This window comes from Rattus norvegicus, chromosome 19, assembly GCF_021556685.1.
Source record: "Rattus norvegicus strain SHRSP/BbbUtx chromosome 19, alternate assembly SHRSP_T2T, whole genome shotgun sequence".
NCBI lineage: Eukaryota > Metazoa > Chordata > Mammalia > Rodentia > Muridae > Rattus > Rattus norvegicus.
The window spans coordinates 66,847,501-66,870,797 of NC_141552.1; the positions used below are offsets into that span (position 1 = coordinate 66,847,501).

Consider the following 23,297-nt stretch of genomic DNA (forward strand, 5'->3'; position numbering starts at 1 on the left):
GGGTGGGCTCTCCCCGGGGCCTGGGCTGTGGCCTGTGGGCTGTGGGATGCATGTGGGTGGGGATGGCCTGGCCTGAGACTGGTCCCCCGCCGCGGCCAAAAGGGAGTCCAAAAAGCCTACAGCACCCGGTATTCCCAGGCGGTCTCCCATCCAAGTACTAACCAGGCCCGACCCTGCTTAGCTTCCGAGATCAGACGAGATCGGGCGCGTTCAGGGTGGTATGGCCGTAGACGAGGGCGGCCCTCGCCGACAAGCCCCAAGAGCCTGCTGCGCTCGCTCAGCCGCCCGCCATGCCCGCCCGGCCCACCCCCACCGGTGGCACGTCAGACAGCCAGCAAGCCCCAAGCCCCCGAGTCCCGAGTCCCGAGTCCCGAGTCCCGAGTCCCCAGCCCAGAGCCCAGAGCCCAGAGCCCAGAGCCCTGAGCCCAGAGCCCAGACGACAGAGAGCCCACACCTAAGAAAGTCGTCGCGTCCTGCCTTCCGTGCGCCCCTCACCCCTGCCCGAGCCCCATCCGCACGCCCCAGCCCGGGGGCTGCCTGCCTGCCTGCCTGCCTCGCGTGGCCTACAGCCTCCCCAGCCCTCCTCAGCCCGCCCTGGATGGAACACGGGCCCAGCCTGTGAGTGCCAGCCTTTCCCCACGCAGGATGCGCAGAGGTCTCTCCTCCTCTCCTCCTCTCCTTCTCTCGTCCCCTCCCGGACAGAGAGCCTCTTCCTTCCACAGGCTCAGTACAACAGCGCCCTGACCCACCCACCCGGGATTTCCTCTTGCCCTCGAGGGGGCCGAGGGCGGAGCTTCCAGCAGCTCCTGGAATCCCGACCCACCCGGGACCCACCGACCTCCCTGTGCCCAGGACAGGGGCCCTCAGCCTGGGAGCGGGAAGTCAACTGAACATTTGGTGATGGCTGGCATCCAATCCCACCCGGGACACACACACACACACACACACACACACACACACACACTAGCCACGCCCACCCAGCGGAGAGGATGGCCCAAGAGCCAGGCCCCACTGCCCTTGCCCTCCCTCCCAAGTGCGGGCATTCACACAAGTATACACACACACAAACATACAAACACACACACACACACACACGTGCGTGCCACCCCTTTATAGGGGCACAAATACGCGGGCGCGCAGAGACAAGACCCACGCAGGCAGACACGCGCGCCAGGCATGAACTCACCGGGGTAAGAAAGCCAGACCGAACAGGTAGACAGGCCCCCTAGGGCGCATAAGCAGGCACGGAACCTAAGGACAGCTCACAAATACACACACACACACACACACACATACACTCAGTCACACACACACTCAATCACACACACACTCACTCACACACTCCCACACTCACTCACACACAGACTCTCGCAGGAGTCACCTTAGCAGGAGGCAGGAGGGGGAGCGACACACACTCTCACACACCGGTGGTCACACAGACCTTTGCACGCTCTCACAGCCACACCCACCACCGCAGCAGTCACCCACGCGCCGTGGCCTCCTAAGAGGCACCCCCACAGGGGCACCCACCCACCCAGGCAATCCCACACACTACACGGGGAGAGAGACCAGTGCGGTGGTGGGCGAGGATGTGGTGTTCGAGGCCAGCCTGGGCTCGCTGCAAATGGAGAGAGGCTCTCTCACCTCCTGTCTTGCTGCCTCCAGGGTGGTGGGTGTCGGGGCGCCCACTCTGTCTGGAGCCACCGTGCATATGCCAGGCATCTGAGAGGGCGAGGGTGGGCTCTCCCCGGGGCCTGGGCTGTGGCCTGTGGGCTGTGGGATGCATGTGGGTGGGGATGGCCTGGCCTGAGACTGGTCCCCCGCCGCGGCCAAAAGGGAGTCCAAAAAGCCTACAGCACCCGGTATTCCCAGGCGGTCTCCCATCCAAGTACTAACCAGGCCCGACCCTGCTTAGCTTCCGAGATCAGACGAGATCGGGCGCGTTCAGGGTGGTATGGCCGTAGACGAGGGCAGCCCTCGCCGACCTGCTGCGCTCGCTCAGCCGCCCGCCAGGCCCGCCCGGCCCACCCCCACCGGTGGCACGTCAGACAGCCAGCAAGCCCCAAGCCCCCGAGTCCCGAGTCCCGAGTCCCGAGTCCCGAGTCCCGAGTCCCCAGCCCAGAGCCCAGAGCCCAGAGCCCAGAGCCCAGAGCCCAGACGACAGAGAGCCCACACCTAAGAAAGTCGTCGCGTCCTGCCTTCCGCGCGCCCCTCACCCCTGCCCGAGCCCCATCCGCACGCCCCAGCCCGGGGGCTGCCTGCCTGCCTGCCTGCCTCGCGTGGCCTACAGCCTCCCCAGCCCTCCTCAGCCCGCCCTGGATGGAACACGGGCCCAGCCTGTGAGTGCCAGCCTTTCCCCACGCAGGATGCGCAGAGGTCTCTCCTCCTCTCCTCCTCTCCTCCTCTCGTCCCCTCCCCGACAGAGAGACTCTTCCTTCCACAGGCTCAGTACAACAGCGCCCTGACCCACCCACCCGGGATTTCCTCTTGCCCTCGAGGGGGCCGAGGGCGGAGCTTCCAGCAGCTCCTGGAATCCCGACCCACCCGGGACCCACCGTCCTCCCTGTGCCCAGGACAGGGGCCCTCAGCCTGGGAGCGGGAAGTCAACTGAACATTTGGTGATGGCTCGCATCCAATCCCACCCGGGACACACACACACACACACACACACACACACACACACACACACTAGCCACGCCCACCCAGCGGAGAGGCTGGCCCAAGAGCCAGGCCCCACTGCCCTTGCCCTCCCTCCCAAGTGCGGGCATTCACACAAGTATACAAACACACAAACATACAAACACACACACACACACACACACACACACGTGCGTGCCACCCCTTTATAGGGGCACACATACGCGGGCGCGCAGAGGCAAGACCCACGCAGGCAGACACGCGCGCCAGGCATGAACTCACCGGGGTAAGAAAGCCGGACCGAACAGGTAGACAGGCACCCTAGGGCGCATAAGCAGGCACGGAACCTAAGGACAGCTCACAAATACACACACACACACACACACACATACACTCAGTCACACACACACTCAATCACACACACACTCACTCACACACTCACACACTCACTCACACACAGACTCTCGCAGGAGTCACCTTAGCAGGAGGCAGGAGGGGGAGCGACACACACTCTCACACACCGGTGGTCACACAGACCTTTGCACGCTCTCACAGCCACACCCACCACCGCAGCAGTCACCCACGCGCCGTGGCCTCCTAAGAGGCACCCCCACAGGGGCACCCACCCACCCAGGCAATCCCACACACTACACGGGGAGAGAGACCAGTGCGGTGGTGGGCGAGGATGTGGTGTTCGAGGCCAGCCTGGGCTCGCTGCAAATGGAGAGAGGCTCTCTCACCTCCTGTCTTGCTGCCTCCAGGGTGGTGGGTGTCGGGGCGCCCACTCTGTCTGGAGCCACCGTGCATATGCCAGGCATCTGAGAGGGCGAGGGTGGGCTCTCCCCGGGGCCTGGGCTGTGGCCTGTGGGCTGTGGGATGCATGTGGGTGGGGATGGCCTGGCCTGAGACTGGTCCCCCGCCGCGGCCAAAAGGGAGTCCAAAAAGCCTACAGCACCCGGTATTCCCAGGCGGTCTCCCATCCAAGTACTAACCAGGCCCGACCCTGCTTAGCTTCCGAGATCAGACGAGATCGGGCGCGTTCAGGGTGGTATGGCCGTAGACGAGGGCGGCCCTCGCCGACAAGCCCCAAGAGCCTGCTGCGCTCGCTCAGCCGCCCGCCATGCCCGCCCGGCCCACCCCCACCGGTGGCACGTCAGACAGCCAGCAAGCCCCAAGCCCCCGAGTCCCGAGTCCCGAGTCCCGAGTCCCGAGTCCCCAGCCCAGAGCCCAGAGCCCAGAGCCCAGAGCCCTGAGCCCAGAGCCCAGACGACAGAGAGCCCACACCTAAGAAAGTCGTCGCGTCCTGCCTTCCGCGCGCCCCTCACCCCTGCCCGAGCCCCATCCGCACGCCCCAGCCCGGGGGCTGCCTGCCTGCCTGCCTGCCTCGCGTGGCCTACAGCCTCCCCAGCCCTCCTCAGCCCGCCCTGGATGGAACACGGGCCCAGCCTGTGAGTGCCAGCCTTTCCCCACGCAGGATGCGCAGAGGTCTCTCCTCCTCTCCTCCTCTCCTTCTCTCGTCCCCTCCCGGACAGAGAGCCTCTTCCTTCCACAGGCTCAGTACAACAGCGCCCTGACCCACCCACCCGGGATTTCCTCTTGCCCTCGAGGAGGCCGAGGGCGGAGCTTCCAGCAGCTCCTGGAATCCCGACCCACCCGGGACCCACCGACCTCCCTGTGCCCAGGACAGGGGCCCTCAGCCTGGGAGCGGGAAGTCAACTGAACATTTGGTGATGGCTGGCATCCAATCCCACCCGGGACACACACACACACACACACACACACACACACACACACTAGCCACGCCCACCCAGCGGAGAGGATGGCCCAAGAGCCAGGCCCCACTGCCCTTGCCCTCCCTCCCAAGTGCGGGCATTCACACAAGTATACACACACACAAACATACAAACACACACACACACACACACGTGCGTGCCACCCCTTTATAGGGGCACAAATACGCGGGCGCGCAGAGACAAGACCCACGCAGGCAGACACGCGCGCCAGGCATGAACTCACCGGGGTAAGAAAGCCAGACCGAACAGGTAGACAGGCCCCCTAGGGCGCATAAGCAGGCACGGAACCTAAGGACAGCTCACAAATACACACACACACACACACACACATACACTCAGTCACACACACACTCAATCACACACACACTCACTCACACACTCCCACACTCACTCACACACAGACTCTCGCAGGAGTCACCTTAGCAGGAGGCAGGAGGGGGAGCGACACACACTCTCACACACCGGTGGTCACACAGACCTTTGCACGCTCTCACAGCCACACCCACCACCGCAGCAGTCACCCACGCGCCGTGGCCTCCTAAGAGGCACCCCCACAGGGGCACCCACCCACCCAGGCAATCCCACACACTACACGGGGAGAGAGACCAGTGCGGTGGTGGGCGAGGATGTGGTGTTCGAGGCCAGCCTGGGCTCGCTGCAAATGGAGAGAGGCTCTCTCACCTCCTGTCTTGCTGCCTCCAGGGTGGTGGGTGTCGGGGCGCCCACTCTGTCTGGAGCCACCGTGCATATGCCAGGCATCTGAGAGGGCGAGGGTGGGCTCTCCCCGGGGCCTGGGCTGTGGCCTGTGGGCTGTGGGATGCATGTGGGTGGGGATGGCCTGGCCTGAGACTGGTCCCCCGCCGCGGCCAAAAGGGAGTCCAAAAAGCCTACAGCACCCGGTATTCCCAGGCGGTCTCCCATCCAAGTACTAACCAGGCCCGACCCTGCTTAGCTTCCGAGATCAGACGAGATCGGGCGCGTTCAGGGTGGTATGGCCGTAGACGAGGGCGGCCCTCGCCGACAAGCCCCAAGAGCCTGCTGCGCTCGCTCAGCCGCCCGCCAGGCCCGCCCGGCCCACCCCCACCGGTGGCACGTCAGACAGCCAGCAAGCCCCAAGCCCCCGAGTCCCGAGTCCCGAGTCCCGAGTCCCGAGTCCCGAGTCCCGAGTCCCGAGTCCCCAGCCCAGAGCCCAGAGCCCAGAGCCCAGAGCCCAGAGCCCAGACGACAGAGAGCCCACACCTAAGAAAGTCGTCGCGTCCTGCCTTCCGCGCGCCCCTCACCCCTGCCCGAGCCCCATCCGCACGCCCCAGCCCGGGGGCTGCCTGCCTGCCTGCCTGCCTCGCGTGGCCTACAGCCTCCCCAGCCCTCCTCAGCCCGCCCTGGATGGAACACGGGCCCAGCCTGTGAGTGCCAGCCTTTCCCCACGCAGGATGCGCAGAGGTCTCTTCTCTCCTCCTCTCCTCCTCTCGTCCCCTCCCCGACAGAGAGACTCTTCCTTCCACAGGCTCAGTACAACAGCGCCCTGACCCACCCACCCGGGATTTCCTCTTGCCCTCGAGGGGGCCGAGGGCGGAGCTTCCAGCAGCTCCTGGAATCCCGACCCACTCGGGACCCACCGTCCTCCCTGTGCCCAGGACAGGGGCCCTCAGCCTGGGAGCGGGAAGTCAACTGAACATTTGGTGATGGCTCGCATCCAATCCCACCCGGGACACACACACACAGACACACACACACACACACACACACACACACACACTAGCCACGCCCACCCAGCGGAGAGGCTGGCCCAAGAGCCAGGCCCCACTGCCCTTGCCCTCCCTCCCAAGTGCGGGCATTCACACAAGTATACAAACACACAAACATACAAACACACACACACACACACACACACGTGCGTGCCACCCCTTTATAGGGGCACACATACGCGGGCGCGCAGAGGCAAGACCCACGCAGGCAGACACGCGCGCCAGGCATGAACTCACCGGGGTAAGAAAGCCGGACCGAACAGGTAGACAGGCCCCCTAGGGCGCATAAGCAGGCACGGAACCTAAGGACAGCTCACAAATACACACACACACACACACACACATACACTCAGTCACACACACACTCAATCACACACACACTCACTCACACACTCCCACACTCACTCACACACAGACTCTCGCAGGAGTCACCTTAGCAGGAGGCAGGAGGGGGAGCGACACACACTCTCACACACCGGTGGTCACACAGACCTTTGCACGCTCTCACAGCCACACCCACCACCGCAGCAGTCACCCACGCGCCGTGGCCTCCTAAGAGGCACCCCCACAGGGGCACCCACCCACCCAGGCAATCCCACACACTACACGGGGAGAGAGACCAGTGCGGTGGTGGGCGAGGATGTGGTGTTCGAGGCCAGCCTGGGCTCGCTGCAAATGGAGAGAGGCTCTCTCACCTCCTGTCTTGCTGCCTCCAGGGTGGTGGGTGTCGGGGCGCCCACTCTGTCTGGAGCCACCGTGCATATGCCAGGCATCTGAGAGGGCGAGGGTGGGCTCTCCCCGGGGCCTGGGCTGTGGCCTGTGGGCTGTGGGATGCATGTGGGTGGGGATGGCCTGGCCTGAGACTGGTCCCCCGCCGCGGCCAAAAGGGAGTCCAAAAAGCCTACAGCACCCGGTATTCCCAGGCGGTCTCCCATCCAAGTACTAACCAGGCCCGACCCTGCTTAGCTTCCGAGATCAGACGAGATCGGGCGCGTTCAGGGTGGTATGGCCGTAGACGAGGGCAGCCCTCGCCGACCTGCTGCGCTCGCTCAGCCGCCCGCCAGGCCCGCCCGGCCCACCCCCACCGGTGGCACGTCAGACAGCCAGCAAGCCCCAAGCCCCCGAGTCCCGAGTCCCGAGTCCCGAGTCCCGAGTCCCGAGTCCCCAGCCCAGAGCCCAGAGCCCAGAGCCCAGAGCCCAGAGCCCAGACGACAGAGAGCCCACACCTAAGAAAGTCGTCGCGTCCTGCCTTCCGCGCGCCCCTCACCCCTGCCCGAGCCCCATCCGCACGCCCCAGCCCGGGGGCTGCCTGCCTGCCTGCCTGCCTCGCGTGGCCTACAGCCTCCCCAGCCCTCCTCAGCCCGCCCTGGATGGAACACGGGCCCAGCCTGTGAGTGCCAGCCTTTCCCCACGCAGGATGCGCAGAGGTCTCTCCTCCTCTCCTCCTCTCCTCCTCTCGTCCCCTCCCCGACAGAGAGACTCTTCCTTCCACAGGCTCAGTACAACAGCGCCCTGACCCACCCACCCGGGATTTCCTCTTGCCCTCGAGGGGGCCGAGGGCGGAGCTTCCAGCAGCTCCTGGAATCCCGACCCACCCGGGACCCACCGTCCTCCCTGTGCCCAGGACAGGGGCCCTCAGCCTGGGAGCGGGAAGTCAACTGAACATTTGGTGATGGCTCGCATCCAATCCCACCCGGGACACACACACACAGACACACACACACACACACACACACACACTAGCCACGCCCACCCAGCGGAGAGGCTGGCCCAAGAGCCAGGCCCCACTGCCCTTGCCCTCCCTCCCAAGTGCGGGCATTCACACAAGTATACAAACACACAAACATACAAACACACACACACACACACACACACACACGTGCGTGCCACCCCTTTATAGGGGCACACATACGCGGGCGCGCAGAGGCAAGACCCACGCAGGCAGACACGCGCGCCAGGCATGAACTCACCGGGGTAAGAAAGCCGGACCGAACAGGTAGACAGGCACCCTAGGGCGCATAAGCAGGCACGGAACCTAAGGACAGCTCACAAATACACACACACACACACACACACATACACTCAGTCACACACACACTCAATCACACACACACTCACTCACACACTCCCACACTCACTCACACACAGACTCTCGCAGGAGTCACCTTAGCAGGAGGCAGGAGGGGGAGCGACACACACTCTCACACACCGGTGGTCACACAGACCTTTGCACGCTCTCACAGCCACACCCACCACCGCAGCAGTCACCCACGCGCCGTGGCCTCCTAAGAGGCACCCCCACAGGGGCACCCACCCACCCAGGCAATCCCACACACTACACGGGGAGAGAGACCAGTGCGGTGGTGGGCGAGGATGTGGTGTTCGAGGCCAGCCTGGGCTCGCTGCAAATGGAGAGAGGCTCTCTCACCTCCTGTCTTGCTGCCTCCAGGGTGGTGGGTGTCGGGGCGCCCACTCTGTCTGGAGCCACCGTGCATATGCCAGGCATCTGAGAGGGCGAGGGTGGGCTCTCCCCGGGGCCTGGGCTGTGGCCTGTGGGCTGTGGGATGCATGTGGGTGGGGATGGCCTGGCCTGAGACTGGTCCCCCGCCGCGGCCAAAAGGGAGTCCAAAAAGCCTACAGCACCCGGTATTCCCAGGCGGTCTCCCATCCAAGTACTAACCAGGCCCGACCCTGCTTAGCTTCCGAGATCAGACGAGATCGGGCGCGTTCAGGGTGGTATGGCCGTAGACGAGGGCAGCCCTCGCCGACCTGCTGCGCTCGCTCAGCCGCCCGCCAGGCCCGCCCGGCCCACCCCCACCGGTGGCACGTCAGACAGCCAGCAAGCCCCAAGCCCCCGAGTCCCGAGTCCCGAGTCCCGAGTCCCGAGTCCCGAGTCCCCAGCCCAGAGCCCAGAGCCCAGAGCCCAGAGCCCAGAGCCCAGACGACAGAGAGCCCACACCTAAGAAAGTCGTCGCGTCCTGCCTTCCGCGCGCCCCTCACCCCTGCCCGAGCCCCATCCGCACGCCCCAGCCCGGGGGCTGCCTGCCTGCCTGCCTGCCTCGCGTGGCCTACAGCCTCCCCAGCCCTCCTCAGCCCGCCCTGGATGGAACACGGGCCCAGCCTGTGAGTGCCAGCCTTTCCCCACGCAGGATGCGCAGAGGTCTCTCCTCCTCTCCTCCTCTCCTCCTCTCGTCCCCTCCCCGACAGAGAGACTCTTCCTTCCACAGGCTCAGTACAACAGCGCCCTGACCCACCCACCCGGGATTTCCTCTTGCCCTCGAGGGGGCCGAGGGCGGAGCTTCCAGCAGCTCCTGGAATCCCGACCCACCCGGGACCCACCGTCCTCCCTGTGCCCAGGACAGGGGCCCTCAGCCTGGGAGCGGGAAGTCAACTGAACATTTGGTGATGGCTCGCATCCAATCCCACCCGGGACACACACACACAGACACACACACACACACACACACACACACTAGCCACGCCCACCCAGCGGAGAGGCTGGCCCAAGAGCCAGGCCCCACTGCCCTTGCCCTCCCTCCCAAGTGCGGGCATTCACACAAGTATACAAACACACAAACATACAAACACACACACACACACACACACACACACGTGCGTGCCACCCCTTTATAGGGGCACACATACGCGGGCGCGCAGAGGCAAGACCCACGCAGGCAGACACGCGCGCCAGGCATGAACTCACCGGGGTAAGAAAGCCGGACCGAACAGGTAGACAGGCACCCTAGGGCGCATAAGCAGGCACGGAACCTAAGGACAGCTCACAAATACACACACACACACACACACACATACACTCAGTCACACACACACTCAATCACACACACACTCACTCACACACTCACACACTCACTCACACACAGACTCTCGCAGGAGTCACCTTAGCAGGAGGCAGGAGGGGGAGCGACACACACTCTCACACACCGGTGGTCACACAGACCTTTGCACGCTCTCACAGCCACACCCACCACCGCAGCAGTCACCCACGCGCCGTGGCCTCCTAAGAGGCACCCCCACAGGGGCACCCACCCACCCAGGCAATCCCACACACTACACGGGGAGAGAGACCAGTGCGGTGGTGGGCGAGGATGTGGTGTTCGAGGCCAGCCTGGGCTCGCTGCAAATGGAGAGAGGCTCTCTCACCTCCTGTCTTGCTGCCTCCAGGGTGGTGGGTGTCGGGGCGCCCACTCTGTCTGGAGCCACCGTGCATATGCCAGGCATCTGAGAGGGCGAGGGTGGGCTCTCCCCGGGGCCTGGGCTGTGGCCTGTGGGCTGTGGGATGCATGTGGGTGGGGATGGCCTGGCCTGAGACTGGTCCCCCGCCGCGGCCAAAAGGGAGTCCAAAAAGCCTACAGCACCCGGTATTCCCAGGCGGTCTCCCATCCAAGTACTAACCAGGCCCGACCCTGCTTAGCTTCCGAGATCAGACGAGATCGGGCGCGTTCAGGGTGGTATGGCCGTAGACGAGGGCGGCCCTCGCCGACAAGCCCCAAGAGCCTGCTGCGCTCGCTCAGCCGCCCGCCATGCCCGCCCGGCCCACCCCCACCGGTGGCACGTCAGACAGCCAGCAAGCCCCAAGCCCCCGAGTCCCGAGTCCCGAGTCCCGAGTCCCGAGTCCCCAGCCCAGAGCCCAGAGCCCAGAGCCCAGAGCCCTGAGCCCAGAGCCCAGACGACAGAGAGCCCACACCTAAGAAAGTCGTCGCGTCCTGCCTTCCGCGCGCCCCTCACCCCTGCCCGAGCCCCATCCGCACGCCCCAGCCCGGGGGCTGCCTGCCTGCCTGCCTGCCTCGCGTGGCCTACAGCCTCCCCAGCCCTCCTCAGCCCGCCCTGGATGGAACACGGGCCCAGCCTGTGAGTGCCAGCCTTTCCCCACGCAGGATGCGCAGAGGTCTCTCCTCCTCTCCTCCTCTCCTTCTCTCGTCCCCTCCCGGACAGAGAGCCTCTTCCTTCCACAGGCTCAGTACAACAGCGCCCTGACCTACCCACCCGGGATTTCCTCTTGCCCTCGAGGGGGCCGAGGGCGGAGCTTCCAGCAGCTCCTGGAATCCCGACCCACCCGGGACCCACCGACCTCCCTGTGCCCAGGACAGGGGCCCTCAGCCTGGGAGCGGGAAGTCAACTGAACATTTGGTGATGGCTGGCATCCAATCCCACCCGGGACACACACACACACACACACACACACACACACACACACTAGCCACGCCCACCCAGCGGAGAGGATGGCCCAAGAGCCAGGCCCCACTGCCCTTGCCCTCCCTCCCAAGTGCGGGCATTCACACAAGTATACACACACACAAACATACAAACACACACACACACACACACGTGCGTGCCACCCCTTTATAGGGGCACAAATACGCGGGCGCGCAGAGACAAGACCCACGCAGGCAGACACGCGCGCCAGGCATGAACTCACCGGGGTAAGAAAGCCAGACCGAACAGGTAGACAGGCCCCCTAGGGCGCATAAGCAGGCACGGAACCTAAGGACAGCTCACAAATACACACACACACACACACACACATACACTCAGTCACACACACACTCAATCACACACACACTCACTCACACACTCCCACACTCACTCACACACAGACTCTCGCAGGAGTCACCTTAGCAGGAGGCAGGAGGGGGAGCGACACACACTCTCACACACCGGTGGTCACACAGACCTTTGCACGCTCTCACAGCCACACCCACCACCGCAGCAGTCACCCACGCGCCGTGGCCTCCTAAGAGGCACCCCCACAGGGGCACCCACCCACCCAGGCAATCCCACACACTACACGGGGAGAGAGACCAGTGCGGTGGTGGGCGAGGATGTGGTGTTCGAGGCCAGCCTGGGCTCGCTGCAAATGGAGAGAGGCTCTCTCACCTCCTGTCTTGCTGCCTCCAGGGTGGTGGGTGTCGGGGCGCCCACTCTGTCTGGAGCCACCGTGCATATGCCAGGCATCTGAGAGGGCGAGGGTGGGCTCTCCCCGGGGCCTGGGCTGTGGCCTGTGGGCTGTGGGATGCATGTGGGTGGGGATGGCCTGGCCTGAGACTGGTCCCCCGCCGCGGCCAAAAGGGAGTCCAAAAAGCCTACAGCACCCGGTATTCCCAGGCGGTCTCCCATCCAAGTACTAACCAGGCCCGACCCTGCTTAGCTTCCGAGATCAGACGAGATCGGGCGCGTTCAGGGTGGTATGGCCGTAGACGAGGGCGGCCCTCGCCGACAAGCCCCAAGAGCCTGCTGCGCTCGCTCAGCCGCCCGCCAGGCCCGCCCGGCCCACCCCCACCGGTGGCACGTCAGACAGCCAGCAAGCCCCAAGCCCCCGAGTCCCGAGTCCCGAGTCCCGAGTCCCGAGTCCCGAGTCCCGAGTCCCGAGTCCCCAGCCCAGAGCCCAGAGCCCAGAGCCCAGAGCCCAGAGCCCAGACGACAGAGAGCCCACACCTAAGAAAGTCGTCGCGTCCTGCCTTCCGCGCGCCCCTCACCCCTGCCCGAGCCCCATCCGCACGCCCCAGCCCGGGGGCTGCCTGCCTGCCTGCCTGCCTCGCGTGGCCTACAGCCTCCCCAGCCCTCCTCAGCCCGCCCTGGATGGAACACGGGCCCAGCCTGTGAGTGCCAGCCTTTCCCCACGCAGGATGCGCAGAGGTCTCTTCTCTCCTCCTCTCCTCCTCTCGTCCCCTCCCCGACAGAGAGACTCTTCCTTCCACAGGCTCAGTACAACAGCGCCCTGACCCACCCACCCGGGATTTCCTCTTGCCCTCGAGGGGGCCGAGGGCGGAGCTTCCAGCAGCTCCTGGAATCCCGACCCACTCGGGACCCACCGTCCTCCCTGTGCCCAGGACAGGGGCCCTCAGCCTGGGAGCGGGAAGTCAACTGAACATTTGGTGATGGCTCGCATCCAATCCCACCCGGGACACACACACACAGACACACACACACACACACACACACACACACACACTAGCCACGCCCACCCAGCGGAGAGGCTGGCCCAAGAGCCAGGCCCCACTGCCCTTGCCCTCCCTCCCAAGTGCGGGCATTCACACAAGTATACAAACACACAAACATACAAACACACACACACACACACACACACGTGCGTGCCACCCCTTTATAGGGGCACACATACGCGGGCGCGCAGAGGCAAGACCCACGCAGGCAGACACGCGCGCCAGGCATGAACTCACCGGGGTAAGAAAGCCAGACCGAACAGGTAGACAGGCCCCCTAGGGCGCATAAGCAGGCACGGAACCTAAGGACAGCTCACAAATACACACACACACACACACACACATACACTCAGTCACACACACACTCAATCACACACACACTCACTCACACACTCCCACACTCACTCACACACAGACTCTCGCAGGAGTCACCTTAGCAGGAGGCAGGAGGGGGAGCGACACACACTCTCACACACCGGTGGTCACACAGACCTTTGCACGCTCTCACAGCCACACCCACCACCGCAGCAGTCACCCACGCGCCGTGGCCTCCTAAGAGGCACCCCCACAGGGGCACCCACCCACCCAGGCAATCCCACACACTACACGGGGAGAGAGACCAGTGCGGTGGTGGGCGAGGATGTGGTGTTCGAGGCCAGCCTGGGCTCGCTGCAAATGGAGAGAGGCTCTCTCACCTCCTGTCTTGCTGCCTCCAGGGTGGTGGGTGTCGGGGCGCCCACTCTGTCTGGAGCCACCGTGCATATGCCAGGCATCTGAGAGGGCGAGGGTGGGCTCTCCCCGGGGCCTGGGCTGTGGCCTGTGGGCTGTGGGATGCATGTGGGTGGGGATGGCCTGGCCTGAGACTGGTCCCCCGCCGCGGCCAAAAGGGAGTCCAAAAAGCCTACAGCACCCGGTATTCCCAGGCGGTCTCCCATCCAAGTACTAACCAGGCCCGACCCTGCTTAGCTTCCGAGATCAGACGAGATCGGGCGCGTTCAGGGTGGTATGGCCGTAGACGAGGGCAGCCCTCGCCGACCTGCTGCGCTCGCTCAGCCGCCCGCCAGGCCCGCCCGGCCCACCCCCACCGGTGGCACGTCAGACAGCCAGCAAGCCCCAAGCCCCCGAGTCCCGAGTCCCGAGTCCCGAGTCCCGAGTCCCGAGTCCCCAGCCCAGAGCCCAGAGCCCAGAGCCCAGAGCCCAGAGCCCAGACGACAGAGAGCCCACACCTAAGAAAGTCGTCGCGTCCTGCCTTCCGCGCGCCCCTCACCCCTGCCCGAGCCCCATCCGCACGCCCCAGCCCGGGGGCTGCCTGCCTGCCTGCCTGCCTCGCGTGGCCTACAGCCTCCCCAGCCCTCCTCAGCCCGCCCTGGATGGAACACGGGCCCAGCCTGTGAGTGCCAGCCTTTCCCCACGCAGGATGCGCAGAGGTCTCTCCTCCTCTCCTCCTCTCCTCCTCTCGTCCCCTCCCCGACAGAGAGACTCTTCCTTCCACAGGCTCAGTACAACAGCGCCCTGACCCACCCACCCGGGATTTCCTCTTGCCCTCGAGGGGGCCGAGGGCGGAGCTTCCAGCAGCTCCTGGAATCCCGACCCACCCGGGACCCACCGTCCTCCCTGTGCCCAGGACAGGGGCCCTCAGCCTGGGAGCGGGAAGTCAACTGAACATTTGGTGATGGCTCGCATCCAATCCCACCCGGGACACACACACACAGACACACACACACACACACACACACACACTAGCCACGCCCACCCAGCGGAGAGGCTGGCCCAAGAGCCAGGCCCCACTGCCCTTGCCCTCCCTCCCAAGTGCGGGCATTCACACAAGTATACAAACACACAAACATACAAACACACACACACACACACACACACACACGTGCGTGCCACCCCTTTATAGGGGCACACATACGCGGGCGCGCAGAGGCAAGACCCACGCAGGCAGACACGCGCGCCAGGCATGAACTCACCGGGGTAAGAAAGCCGGACCGAACAGGTAGACAGGCACCCTAGGGCGCATAAGCAGGCACGGAACCTAAGGACAGCTCACAAATACACACACACACACACACACACATACACTCAGTCACACACACACTCAATCACACACACACTCACTCACACACTCACACACTCACTCACACACAGACTCTCGCAGGAGTCACCTTAGCAGGAGGCAGGAGGGGGAGCGACACACACTCTCACACACCGGTGGTCACACAGACCTTTGCACGCTCTCACAGCCACACCCACCACCGCAGCAGTCACCCACGCGCCGTGGCCTCCTAAGAGGCACCCCCACAGGGGCACCCACCCACCCAGGCAATCCCACACACTACACGGGGAGAGAGACCAGTGCGGTGGTGGGCGAGGATGTGGTGTTCGAGGCCAGCCTGGGCTCGCTGCAAATGGAGAGAGGCTCTCTCACCTCCTGTCTTGCTGCCTCCAGGGTGGTGGGTGTCGGGGCGCCCACTCTGTCTGGAGCCACCGTGCATATGCCAGGCATCTGAGAGGGCGAGGGTGGGCTCTCCCCGGGGCCTGGGCTGTGGCCTGTGGGCTGTGGGATGCATGTGGGTGGGGATGGCCTGGCCTGAGACTGGTCCCCCGCCGCGGCCAAAAGGGAGTCCAAAAAGCCTACAGCACCCGGTATTCCCAGGCGGTCTCCCATCCAAGTACTAACCAGGCCCGACCCTGCTTAGCTTCCGAGATCAGACGAGATCGGGCGCGTTCAGGGTGGTATGGCCGTAGACGAGGGCGGCCCTCGCCGACAAGCCCCAAGAGCCTGCTGCGCTCGCTCAGCCGCCCGCCATGCCCGCCCGGCCCACCCCCACCGGTGGCACGTCAGACAGCCAGCAAGCCCCAAGCCCCCGAGTCCCGAGTCCCGAGTCCCGAGTCCCGAGTCCCCAGCCCAGAGCCCAGAGCCCAGAGCCCAGAGCCCTGAGCCCAGAGCCCAGACGACAGAGAGCCCACACCTAAGAAAGTCGTCGCGTCCTGCCTTCCGCGCGCCCCTCACCCCTGCCCGAGCCCCATCCGCACGCCCCAGCCCGGGGGCTGCCTGCCTGCCTGCCTGCCTCGCGTGGCCTACAGCCTCCCCAGCCCTCCTCAGCCCGCCCTGGATGGAACACGGGCCCAGCCTGTGAGTGCCAGCCTTTCCCCACGCAGGATGCGCAGAGGTCTCTCCTCCTCTCCTCCTCTCCTTCTCTCGTCCCCTCCCGGACAGAGAGCCTCTTCCTTCCACAGGCTCAGTACAACAGCGCCCTGACCCACCCACCCGGGATTTCCTCTTGCCCTCGAGGGGGCCGAGGGCGGAGCTTCCAGCAGCTCCTGGAATCCCGACCCACCCGGGACCCACCGACCTCCCTGTGCCCAGGACAGGGGCCCTCAGCCTGGGAGCGGGAAGTCAACTGAACATTTGGTGATGGCTGGCATCCAATCCCACCCGGGACACACACACACACACACACACACACACACACACACACTAGCCACGCCCACCCAGCGGAGAGGATGGCCCAAGAGCCAGGCCCCACTGCCCTTGCCCTCCCTCCCAAGTGCGGGCATTCACACAAGTATACACACACACAAACATACAAACACACACACACACACACACGTGCGTGCCACCCCTTTATAGGGGCACAAATACGCGGGCGCGCAGAGACAAGACCCACGCAGGCAGACACGCGCGCCAGGCATGAACTCACCGGGGTAAGAAAGCCAGACCGAACAGGTAGACAGGCCCCCTAGGGCGCATAAGCAGGCACGGAACCTAAGGACAGCTCACAAATACACACACACACACACACACACATACACTCAGTCACACACACACTCAATCACACACACACTCACTCACACACTCCCACACTCACTCACACACAGACTCTCGCAGGAGTCACCTTAGCAGGAGGCAGGAGGGGGAGCGACACACACTCTCACACACCGGTGGTCACACAGACCTTTGCACGCTCTCACAGCCACACCCACCACCGCAGCAGTCACCCACGCGCCGTGGCCTCCTAAGAGGCACCCCCACAGGGGCACCCACCCACCCAGGCAATCCCACACACTACACGGGGAGAGAGACCAGTGCGGTGGTGGGCGAGGATGTGGTGTTCGAGGCCAGCCTGGGCTCGCTGCAAATGGAGAGAGGCTCTCTCACCTCCTGTCTTGCTGCCTCCAGGGTGGTGGGTGTCGGGGCGCCCACTCTGTCTGGAGCCACCGTGCATATGCCAGGCATCTGAGAGGGCGAGGGTGGGCTCTCCCCGGGGCCTGGGCTGTGGCCTGTGGGCTGTGGGATGCATGTGGGTGGGGATGGCCTGGCCTGAGACTGGTCCCCCGCCGCGGCCAAAAGGGAGTCCAAAAAGCCTACAGCACCCGGTATTCCCAGGCGGTCTCCCATCCAAGTACTAACCAGGCCCGACCCTGCTTAGCTTCCGAGATCAGACGAGATCGGGCGCGTTCAGGGTGGTATGGCCGTAGACGAGGGCGGCCCTCGCCGACAAGCCCCAAGAGCCTGCTGCGCTCGCTCAGCCGCCCGCCAGGCCCGCCCGGCCCACCCCCACCGGTGGCACGTCAGACAGCCAGCAAGCCCCAAGCCCCCGAGTCCCGAGTCCCGAGTCCCGAGTCCCGAGTCCCCAGCCCAGAGCCCAGAGCCCAGAGCCCAGAGCCCTGAGCCCAGAGCCCAGACGACAGAGAGCCCACACCTAAGAAAGTCGTCGCGTCCTGCCTTCCGCGCGCCCCTCACCCCTGCCCGAGCCCCATCCGCACGCCCCAGCCCGGGGGCTGCCTGCCTGCCTGCCTGCCTCGCGTGGCCTACAGCCTCCCCAGCCCTCCTCAGCCCGCCCTGGATGGAACACGGGCCCAGCCTGTGAGTGCCAGCCTTTCCCCACGCAGGATGCGCAGAGGTCTCTCCTCCTCTCCTCCTCTCCTTCTCTCGTCCCCTCCCGGACAGAGAGCCTCTTCCTTCCACAGGCTCAGTACAACAGCGCCCTGACCCACCCACCCGGGATTTCCTCTTGCCCTCGAGGGGGCCGAGGGCGGAGCTTCCAGCAGCTCCTGGAATCCCGACCCACCCGGGACCCACCGACCTCCCTGTGCCCAGGACAGGGGCCCTCAGCCTGGGAGCGGGAAGTCAACTGAACATTTGGTGATGGCTGGCATCCAATCCCACCCGGGACACACACACACACACACACACACACACACACACACACTAGCCACGCCCACCCAGCGGAGAGGATGGCCCAAGAGCCAGGCCCCACTGCCCTTGCCCTCCCTCCCAAGTGCGGGCATTCACACAAGTATACACACACACAAACATACAAACACACACACACACACACACGTGCGTGCCACCCCTTTATAGGGGCACAAATACGCGGGCGCGCAGAGACAAGACCCACGCAGGCAGACACGCGCGCCAGGCATGAACTCACCGGGGTAAGAAAGCCAGACCGAACAGGTAGACAGGCCCCCTAGGGCGCATAAGCAGGCACGGAACCTAAGGACAGCTCACAAATACACACACACACACACACACACATACACTCAGTCACACACACACTCAATCACACACACACTCACTCACACACTCCCACACTCACTCACACACAGACTCTCGCAGGAGTCACCTTAGCAGGAGGCAGGAGGGGGAGCGACACACACTCTCACACACCGGTGGTCACACAGACCTTTGCACGCTCTCACAGCCACACCCACCACCGCAGCAGTCACCCACGCGCCGTGGCCTCCTAAGAGGCACCCCCACAGGGGCACCCACCCACCCAGGCAATCCCACACACTACACGGGGAGAGAGACCAGTGCGGTGGTGGGCGAGGATGTGGTGTTCGAGGCCAGCCTGGGCTCGCTGCAAATGGAGAGAGGCTCTCTCACCTCCTGTCTTGCTGCCTCCAGGGTGGTGGGTGTCGGGGCGCCCACTCTGTCTGGAGCCACCGTGCATATGCCAGGCATCTGAGAGGGCGAGGGTGGGCTCTCCCCGGGGCCTGGGCTGTGGCCTGTGGGCTGTGGGATGCATGTGGGTGGGGATGGCCTGGCCTGAGACTGGTCCCCCGCCGCGGCCAAAAGGGAGTCCAAAAAGCCTACAGCACCCGGTATTCCCAGGCGGTCTCCCATCCAAGTACTAACCAGGCCCGACCCTGCTTAGCTTCCGAGATCAGACGAGATCGGGCGCGTTCAGGGTGGTATGGCCGTAGACGAGGGCGGCCCTCGCCGACAAGCCCCAAGAGCCTGCTGCGCTCGCTCAGCCGCCCGCCAGGCCCGCCCGGCCCACCCCCACCGGTGGCACGTCAGACAGCCAGCAAGCCCCAAGCCCCCGAGTCCCGAGTCCCGAGTCCCGAGTCCCGAGTCCCGAGTCCCGAGTCCCGAGTCCCCAGCCCAGAGCCCAGAGCCCAGAGCCCAGAGCCCAGAGCCCAGACGACAGAGAGCCCACACCTAAGAAAGTCGTCGCGTCCTGCCTTCCGCGCGCCCCTCACCCCTGCCCGAGCCCCATCCGCACGCCCCAGCCCGGGGGCTGCCTGCCTGCCTGCCTGCCTCGCGTGGCCTACAGCCTCCCCAGCCCTCCTCAGCCCGCCCTGGATGGAACACGGGCCCAGCCTGTGAGTGCCAGCCTTTCCCCACGCAGGATGCGCAGAGGTCTCTTCTCTCCTCCTCTCCTCCTCTCGTCCCCTCCCCGACAGAGAGACTCTTCCTTCCACAGGCTCAGTACAACAGCGCCCTGACCCACCCACCCGGGATTTCCTCTTGCCCTCGAGGGGGCCGAGGGCGGAGCTTCCAGCAGCTCCTGGAATCCCGACCCACTCGGGACCCACCGTCCTCCCTGTGCCCAGGACAGGGGCCCTCAGCCTGGGAGCGGGAAGTCAACTGAACATTTGGTGATGGCTCGCATCCAATCCCACCCGGGACACACACACACAGACACACACACACACACACACACACACACACACTAGCCACGCCCACCCAGCGGAGAGGCTGGCCCAAGAGCCAGGCCCCACTGCCCTTGCCCTCCCTCCCAAGTGCGGGCATTCACACAAGTATACAAACACACAAACATACAAACACACACACACACACACACACACACGTGCGTGCCACCCCTTTATAGGGGCACACATACGCGGGCGCGCAGAGGCAAGACCCACGCAGGCAGACACGCGCGCCAGGCATGAACTCACCGGGGTAAGAAAGCCGGACCGAACAGGTAGACAGGCCCCCTAGGGCGCATAAGCAGGCACGGAACCTAAGGACAGCTCACAAATACACACACACACACACACACACACATACACTCAGTCACACACACACTCAATCACACACACACTCACTCACACACTCCCACACTCACTCACACACAGACTCTCGCAGGAGTCACCTTAGCAGGAGGCAGGAGGGGGAGCGACACACACTCTCACACACCGGTGGTCACACAGACCTTTGCACGCTCTCACAGCCACACCCACCACCGCAGCAGTCACCCACGCGCCGTGGCCTCCTAAGAGGCACCCCCACAGGGGCACCCACCCACCCAGGCAATCCCACACACTACACGGGGAGAGAGACCAGTGCGGTGGTGGGCGAGGATGTGGTGTTCGAGGCCAGCCTGGGCTCGCTGCAAATGGAGAGAGGCTCTCTCACCTCCTGTCTTGCTGCCTCCAGGGTGGTGGGTGTCGGGGCGCCCACTCTGTCTGGAGCCACCGTGCATATGCCAGGCATCTGAGAGGGCGAGGGTGGGCTCTCCCCGGGGCCTGGGCTGTGGCCTGTGGGCTGTGGGATGCATGTGGGTGGGGATGGCCTGGCCTGAGACTGGTCCCCCGCCGCGGCCAAAAGGGAGTCCAAAAAGCCTACAGCACCCGGTATTCCCAGGCGGTCTCCCATCCAAGTACTAACCAGGCCCGACCCTGCTTAGCTTCCGAGATCAGACGAGATCGGGCGCGTTCAGGGTGGTATGGCCGTAGACGAGGGCAGCCCTCGCCGACCTGCTGCGCTCGCTCAGCCGCCCGCCAGGCCCGCCCGGCCCACCCCCACCGGTGGCACGTCAGACAGCCAGCAAGCCCCAAGCCCCCGAGTCCCGAGTCCCGAGTCCCGAGTCCCGAGTCCCGAGTCCCCAGCCCAGAGCCCAGAGCCCAGAGCCCAGAGCCCAGAGCCCAGACGACAGAGAGCCCACACCTAAGAAAGTCGTCGCGTCCTGCCTTCCGCGCGCCCCTCACCCCTGCCCGAGCCCCATCCGCACGCCCCAGCCCGGGGGCTGCCTGCCTGCCTGCCTGCCTCGCGTGGCCTACAGCCTCCCCAGCCCTCCTCAGCCCGCCCTGGATGGAACACGGGCCCAGCCTGTGAGTGCCAGCCTTTCCCCACGCAGGATGCGCAGAGGTCTCTCCTCCTCTCCTCCTCTCCTCCTCTCGTCCCCTCCCCGACAGAGAGACTCTTCCTTCCACAGGCTCAGTACAACAGCGCCCTGACCCACCCACCCGGGATTTCCTCTTGCCCTCGAGGGGGCCGAGGGCGGAGCTTCCAGCAGCTCCTGGAATCCCGACCCACCCGGGACCCACCGTCCTCCCTGTGCCCAGGACAGGGGCCCTCAGCCTGGGAGCGGGAAGTCAACTGAACATTTGGTGATGGCTCGCATCCAATCCCACCCGGGACACACACACACAGACACACACACACACACACACACACACACTAGCCACGCCCACCCAGCGGAGAGGCTGGCCCAAGAGCCAGGCCCCACTGCCCTTGCCCTCCCTCCCAAGTGCGGGCATTCACACAAGTATACAAACACACAAACATACAAACACACACACACACACACACACACACACACGTGCGTGCCACCCCTTTATAGGGGCACACATACGCGGGCGCGCAGAGGCAAGACCCACGCAGGCAGACACGCGCGCCAGGCATGAACTCACCGGGGTAAGAAAGCCGGACCGAACAGGTAGACAGGCACCCTAGGGCGCATAAGCAGGCACGGAACCTAAGGACAGCTCACAAATACACACACACACACACACACACATACACTCAGTCACACACACACTCAATCACACACACACTCACTCACACACTCACACACTCACTCACACACAGACTCTCGCAGGAGTCACCTTAGCAGGAGGCAGGAGGGGGAGCGACACACACTCTCACACACCGGTGGTCACACAGACCTTTGCACGCTCTCACAGCCACACCCACCACCGCAGCAGTCACCCACGCGCCGTGGCCTCCTAAGAGGCACCCCCACAGGGGCACCCACCCACCCAGGCAATCCCACACACTACACGGGGAGAGAGACCAGTGCGGTGGTGGGCGAGGATGTGGTGTTCGAGGCCAGCCTGGGCTCGCTGCAAATGGAGAGAGGCTCTCTCACCTCCTGTCTTGCTGCCTCCAGGGTGGTGGGTGTCGGGGCGCCCACTCTGTCTGGAGCCACCGTGCATATGCCAGGCATCTGAGAGGGCGAGGGTGGGCTCTCCCCGGGGCCTGGGCTGTGGCCTGTGGGCTGTGGGATGCATGTGGGTGGGGATGGCCTGGCCTGAGACTGGTCCCCCGCCGCGGCCAAAAGGGAGTCCAAAAAGCCTACAGCACCCGGTATTCCCAGGCGGTCTCCCATCCAAGTACTAACCAGGCCCGACCCTGCTTAGCTTCCGAGATCAGACGAGATCGGGCGCGTTCAGGGTGGTATGGCCGTAGACGAGGGCGGCCCTCGCCGACAAGCCCCAAGAGCCTGCTGCGCTCGCTCAGCCGCCCGCCATGCCCGCCCGGCCCACCCCCACCGGTGGCACGTCAGACAGCCAGCAAGCCCCAAGCCCCCGAGTCCCGAGTCCCGAGTCCCGAGTCCCGAGTCCCCAGCCCAGAGCCCAGAGCCCAGAGCCCAGAGCCCTGAGCCCAGAGCCCAGACGACAGAGAGCCCACACCTAAGAAAGTCGTCGCGTCCTGCCTTCCGCGCGCCCCTCACCCCTGCCCGAGCCCCATCCGCACGCCCCAGCCCGGGGGCTGCCTGCCTGCCTGCCTGCCTCGCGTGGCCTACAGCCTCCCCAGCCCTCCTCAGCCCGCCCTGGATGGAACACGGGCCCAGCCTGTGAGTGCCAGCCTTTCCCCACGCAGGATGCGCAGAGGTCTCTCCTCCTCTCCTCCTCTCCTT

General features: G+C 64.8%; 14 non-coding genes across 14 annotated transcripts; all 14 read right to left on the reverse strand.

The window, feature by feature from the left end:
• Nucleotides 1-113: 113 nt before the first annotated feature.
• LOC147999582 (5S ribosomal RNA) lies at nucleotides 114-232 on the reverse strand. The gene has a single exon (XR_015644412.1). It is a non-coding gene; the product is annotated as a 5S ribosomal RNA (ribosomal RNA).
• Nucleotides 233-1,847: 1,615 nt separating this feature from the next.
• LOC147999583 (5S ribosomal RNA) lies at nucleotides 1,848-1,966 on the reverse strand. The gene has a single exon (XR_015644413.1). It is a non-coding gene; the product is annotated as a 5S ribosomal RNA (ribosomal RNA).
• Nucleotides 1,967-3,580: 1,614 nt separating this feature from the next.
• On the reverse strand, nucleotides 3,581-3,699 carry LOC147999584 (5S ribosomal RNA). Its single transcript, XR_015644414.1, has one exon. It is a non-coding gene; the product is annotated as a 5S ribosomal RNA (ribosomal RNA).
• A 1,615-nt stretch (nucleotides 3,700-5,314) lies between these two features.
• LOC147999585 (5S ribosomal RNA) lies at nucleotides 5,315-5,433 on the reverse strand. Its single transcript, XR_015644415.1, has one exon. It is a non-coding gene; the product is annotated as a 5S ribosomal RNA (ribosomal RNA).
• A 1,640-nt stretch (nucleotides 5,434-7,073) lies between these two features.
• On the reverse strand, nucleotides 7,074-7,192 carry LOC147999586 (5S ribosomal RNA). Its single transcript, XR_015644417.1, has one exon. It is a non-coding gene; the product is annotated as a 5S ribosomal RNA (ribosomal RNA).
• A 1,614-nt stretch (nucleotides 7,193-8,806) lies between these two features.
• Nucleotides 8,807-8,925, reverse strand: LOC147999587 (5S ribosomal RNA). The gene has a single exon (XR_015644418.1). It is a non-coding gene; the product is annotated as a 5S ribosomal RNA (ribosomal RNA).
• Nucleotides 8,926-10,539: 1,614 nt separating this feature from the next.
• Nucleotides 10,540-10,658, reverse strand: LOC147999588 (5S ribosomal RNA). The gene has a single exon (XR_015644419.1). It is a non-coding gene; the product is annotated as a 5S ribosomal RNA (ribosomal RNA).
• A 1,615-nt stretch (nucleotides 10,659-12,273) lies between these two features.
• Nucleotides 12,274-12,392, reverse strand: LOC147999589 (5S ribosomal RNA). The gene has a single exon (XR_015644420.1). It is a non-coding gene; the product is annotated as a 5S ribosomal RNA (ribosomal RNA).
• A 1,640-nt stretch (nucleotides 12,393-14,032) lies between these two features.
• On the reverse strand, nucleotides 14,033-14,151 carry LOC147999590 (5S ribosomal RNA). The gene has a single exon (XR_015644421.1). It is a non-coding gene; the product is annotated as a 5S ribosomal RNA (ribosomal RNA).
• A 1,614-nt stretch (nucleotides 14,152-15,765) lies between these two features.
• LOC147999591 (5S ribosomal RNA) lies at nucleotides 15,766-15,884 on the reverse strand. The gene has a single exon (XR_015644422.1). It is a non-coding gene; the product is annotated as a 5S ribosomal RNA (ribosomal RNA).
• Nucleotides 15,885-17,499: 1,615 nt separating this feature from the next.
• On the reverse strand, nucleotides 17,500-17,618 carry LOC147999592 (5S ribosomal RNA). The gene has a single exon (XR_015644423.1). It is a non-coding gene; the product is annotated as a 5S ribosomal RNA (ribosomal RNA).
• A 1,615-nt stretch (nucleotides 17,619-19,233) lies between these two features.
• On the reverse strand, nucleotides 19,234-19,352 carry LOC147999593 (5S ribosomal RNA). The gene has a single exon (XR_015644424.1). It is a non-coding gene; the product is annotated as a 5S ribosomal RNA (ribosomal RNA).
• A 1,642-nt stretch (nucleotides 19,353-20,994) lies between these two features.
• LOC147999594 (5S ribosomal RNA) lies at nucleotides 20,995-21,113 on the reverse strand. The gene has a single exon (XR_015644425.1). It is a non-coding gene; the product is annotated as a 5S ribosomal RNA (ribosomal RNA).
• Nucleotides 21,114-22,729: 1,616 nt separating this feature from the next.
• Nucleotides 22,730-22,848, reverse strand: LOC147999595 (5S ribosomal RNA). The gene has a single exon (XR_015644426.1). It is a non-coding gene; the product is annotated as a 5S ribosomal RNA (ribosomal RNA).
• Nucleotides 22,849-23,297: the final 449 nt, after the last annotated feature.